Source organism: Lactuca saligna, chromosome 5 (assembly GCF_052625555.1).
Source record: "Lactuca saligna cultivar CGN05327 chromosome 5, ASM5262555v1, whole genome shotgun sequence".
Lineage (NCBI taxonomy): Eukaryota > Viridiplantae > Streptophyta > Magnoliopsida > Asterales > Asteraceae > Lactuca > Lactuca saligna.
In genome coordinates, this window is record NC_136421.1 from 40,071,514 (window position 1) to 40,076,566 (window position 5,053).

At 31.4% G+C, this 5,053-nt stretch overlaps 1 long non-coding RNA gene across 1 annotated transcript; it reads right to left on the reverse strand.

Moving 5' to 3' along the window:
- Nucleotides 1-1,280: 1,280 nt before the first annotated feature.
- Nucleotides 1,281-1,871, reverse strand: LOC145048881 (uncharacterized). The gene is made up of 2 exons (XR_013683098.1): nt 1,821-1,871; nt 1,281-1,414 (listed from the first exon to the last, which is right to left on the reverse strand). It is a non-coding gene; the product is annotated as an uncharacterized LOC145048881 (long non-coding RNA).
- Nucleotides 1,872-5,053: the final 3,182 nt, after the last annotated feature.

Here is a 5,053-nt window from a genome sequence, read left to right on the forward strand (position 1 = left end):
ATATTATGAGATGACTTGTTACCAATGTGAGAAAAAAGATCCTCTATAAATTGTTGACATTGACCGCTTCAAATGGCTGAAGTGTTGAGATTGACGGGTTCAATTTGCAAATTAATTTTTCTATTAATTTGATACGAGATATTTAGGGATAAATGATAGGGTTAAAGTTTTAATATTATTATATTATAAATGGGTTGTACTTCAAGCTTAATAGTTTGGACGTCTTAAAAATAATATTATTATATTCAATCTATTTATAGAAATAGTTAGATTTCTTTTATAAGTAGTAAAGATATATACTAGTAGCGTACCCGCGCGATGCGGCGACGGGAGCTTGTTCCTTTAGGAGATTGTTTCGACACGATGATTAGTTTCTTCTTTGCGGCAGATAGTTATTTTAGTTTTTCGGCAAGCTGGTTTGCGCCAAATAGTATCTTTCCACATAGTTTCTAGCTGGAGGCATTGCTTTGCTGATGGGGTATTCATAATTCATTCAAATTAGTAAATCTATGGCTAGATTTAAGTAGTTTAATACGTAATAAATTAAATGGACATTAATACAAACTAAAGCATAAGTCAAATCAGTTGTAAAAGAGAGAATTTATATAGATGATCATGAGAGAGTTAGACCATCTTTACAACTTCATATTTTGATGTATAGATAGTTTATTAAAATGATAGCAAACATCTTTTATTTCTGTATTGTTGTAATTTCATTTTTCCTTCTTTTTAGCTCAATCAACCTTTACTATGTTGGGTGGATCATAAGACAAAAAAAATCGCAAACTAACAATTACACAAATTGATCTCAAACAATTTGTTAAAATAAATAAAAGAAATCAATAAATATAAAAAAGCGACAATTTCTTAGATAAAAGATAGCAACAATCAAAGTAGCTTGGAGAAAAGTTATTTTCTTTAATACTGCTTGATTGAAAAAAACAAATTAAAGACAAAATTTTCATATATCCAAGTTATTATCAAACTAAAATATGAAATTTTGGAGTTCAAATCGGATATCAAATTCCTATCCGAAATTTTAAGTAAATACTTTAATAAATATGATAGAATGGTAAATTCTACTTGAAACTACTCGACTCATGCGCATAAAACTCAAATAATTGGAGTTCTGAGAAACTTTACAAATAGAAGCAGTCAGATCTGATTTCTAAGACAATACATTAAATATTTCTAAATTTTGAATAGAAATGGTAACCAAGGAAAATATATAAAGAGATGAAGTCTTTATTCTAAATATCATATATACAACCACCAAGGAATTAAAAAAGAAGTCGTACTTTAAAATGTCAACTCAAAATATTAATTACAAACCTTAAATTTAACCTATATTATAGAACATGTAACTTTAAAATGCTAACTTAATCTTCTTCTTGTTCTCTTTCGAGGGTCAAACCTTGCATTTTCCTGCAATAAAAACATTCACATTATTCCTACAGTAGATCCTGCTCGTTTCTGATCCTCAAATAGTTTTTCTTTTAACATCGTAAATCCCAAAAAAAAAACGCCTTTTATTGATGAAATATTAGTCCCATAAATAAAGAACTGTCATAAACCAACTTTCCTGCCCAAGAACAACTCAACAAGATTACATGAAATAAGCAGCAAACAGAGACATAAAGCTCCAAAAAACAGGTGTGCCAAAAAACAATGGGGCAACGCTTACCAATCAATGGAAGCGTTGACCTTTTGCATAAAAACCTTAGGTTTGTACACCTAAAAAAGCCTTCATTGAATTGAAATAAAGCAAAATAAACAGTAATACCACCAACAAACCCCTTTAAGGGAAAAAAGGGTCAAACCAGTACAATGTATGTCATTGGCTTAAGTATACAAGCTTTAACCGTGTGATATTGTAATCGGCTAGTCTACAAGCTAGGTTTAATACATAGAGCCATTACAGGGCAACTAAAAAAAGCATTATACTTCTAACTTATGAGGGTGACACAATAATATCAATGAACTTTCAAGGATGCACCAAAAACAACAATGCACAATCAAGTGAAAAGAAGCAAAAGCAGTGTACACTCAAAGGCAAACCATCATAGGCAATGAACTCTCTATTGAATTAGAGATAACAACTTTAGCCACAAAACAACACCAATTTGAACCATCCATAAGAGAATAAACCTGCAGGGGCAAAATAGTCCAAATTCAGATGAAAGGTGACACACATCAACAACTCAAGAAAAAATACAGGAGCAATAAATAAATCTAAACCAAAAATGTATTTAAATCATCCGAAATGTGAATCGCATAGTAAAAAGATAACACACAAGCATAAAATCGATTAATAAATAACACAGTAAAAAGAAAACATAAATCCAAGATTTCAGGCGCTCTTTTTAATTTTAATGCACCAAATTTCACTTACATATTTAATATAGGTCTTGAATACATATAGGTTTGATATCATAGACCCCATAGAGAAGAGAAACGTCGATGTCTATGGTTCGCTCTTACTCATTCCATACTCATTTGCATCCGTTTGATTTTGATTTATACACCATTTTTCATTCATGAATCCCTCTCCTGCTGTTTGTGACCAAAGATCTGAGCATTATTCTTCTTATACAGAAGGAAATTTCAAAAATAAAAAATAAAAAAAATCTGAAATGACCGATGAAGGTTTAACCTGGATGGAATCTATCAACATATGTCTGAAGTGTTAGAATTTCCTGCAAGAGTGCCAAAAAACTGCAATATTCCAAAATAAAAATTAGATCTGAAAGTTTACATTTACGATTTCAGCTCAAAACAAACCACCCCATGAACCAAGAGACCAGATCCAACATTAATATTTTAGCCATTAAAGTTTATATAAGGAGGAGGGAAAGAAAGGGAGAAAATGAGACAAAAATATGAAGAAAGGTTATGAAAACTTAACCCGGTGATTGGATCCAACTTTCCTCGCAAGCTTCTTACAAACTCCATGTTTTTGCGCATTCCAAACCCCTCTATGCAAATATGAGTGTGTTTGCTTTTTGTTTCTGCAAAAGAGAGAGAGCGAGAGATTGATAGAGATCTATAACCACTAAAAAATCAAATAGTCATATGCGTGTTTATGGTTTGAAGAACACTAACCGTGAAAATTGTCAATCTAGGTACTTCCATTTGTAAGTGATATATTATGATCTCAATCCACCAGAATTGCAGCGACAATAGGTCAGGATGCCTTTAACCAAAAAATTTGGATATGTCGGTCTTCGGGTGAAAAAAATATCCACAACTGTGGTGAAGAAAATCGGTGATGTCATCGCGTTACGATTTTTAGAAAGGAGCATGTTGAATTCAAATTTTGAATCGAGATTTGGCGAGGAAGAAGAAGAGAGCGGCACTTTTAGGTCTGAGAAAGAGGGAGACATGTAAACAAAAAAATAGGTCCATATGTGTTTCTTTATGCTTAATCTTTTGTACATTGAGCTTAAATTGTATATTTTTTTCTTTCATTTTGATTGGTCAGTTTTGGATCACATGGATTTCCATCCTGGCCATTGGAATAAGAATGGAGGGTCAAGATTTCACCCCCTTGATTTTTAAGACATTAGGCTTAGTTTATTGTAGATCATGCTTAAATTTTTGTATTTAAGACATTAAATATGTATGCTTTATAAGATGGTATATATATATATATATATATATATATATATATATATATATATATATATATATATATATATATATATATATATATATATTGAGAACTCAAAGTTTCACCGAACGTTGTATTAAAAAAATGAAGGGTCAAAATGTAAGGTGGTGTTTTTGTAAATAAATAGACAAAAAAAAAAGAATGGTATCTTAATTAATTCAGTTAAATGTATTATAGGAATAAAAGTATAATTAAATTATTTCTTAAATCTAATATCTGATAAAATAAATTTTCATCTCTCTCTCTCTCTCTCTCTCTCTCTCTCTCCTCCCCGTTTTCCTCTCTCGCTCAAACCTACGATCCATCCTCCCACGACTCACCTCCGTCGAATTGCCTCTAATCCTTCATCAAATTTCATGCTTTTGATTCTGAAATTGCTTCTACTCACATGAATGCGGTGAAGATAAACGACGAACATGATTTATCACCGATTTCTAGATCCCAATTGATCAAGCTATCATCATTGATCATCAATCTATATGAAATCTGAAATCCCCTAACGATCGAAGTTTCATTGTTGCTGAACTCCTTGATCTCACGTTCTTCATATAAAAAACTCCAGTGAAGATGCTTTGATTTTGAATCGTTTTATCCTTCATCAATTCGTTCCCCAGAGTAGACTGTAATCACTGACTTCATCTCGGCCTCCACTGTGGATTGAAGACCTGAACGAAGAAGATGATCCCTTGTCGATCAAAATTTAGGTATCATCTGTTTCTATTGTTGACTCTTGATCTTTGTTTGACCTTTATGAAATTTTTTTTCCTAATCATTTAGTTGAACCTGTTTAGTCAATATGTTTTTATAAAGAGTTAAATTCTTGTGTTGATTGTAGGTATAAAAATAGACACATGTGTTATTGAAAAATATAGATATTTGTTTGCACTCAACATGTTCGATGAAATGCCTCAATGAGAAATATCACATGTTAACTCCACTTTGACTTCATGAATGATAAACCAATTCCAATTTAGCTTTCTGTCCAATTCAACATCGGAAATGTCAATGAACTCGTTGCCAATAAAGTCATCATACATGTACTAACTATATCATTCTACCTAAAGTGGCTGAAATTTGAGTTATTGTTTTTTTATAGTGTTGTATGACTGGATAAATCTTCATGATATTCATCAAATATGTTAAATGTTAGTGTCTTGATACATTAATCCTGGTTCTTTTACTTAACTTATTAATACATTGTGTCCAGATTAAGATTAAGTAAAAAAGAAAGTCATAATAGCTATCTGGATTGATTGAGTTACAAGAAAAGGATCCTAAATCATTGAAACTTAGTAAAAAACAGATACCTTGTAAATGTTTGAAATGGTTATGGTTGCAGCATATTGAGGTATTGGCACCAATGGAGAAACTCAACTATTATGT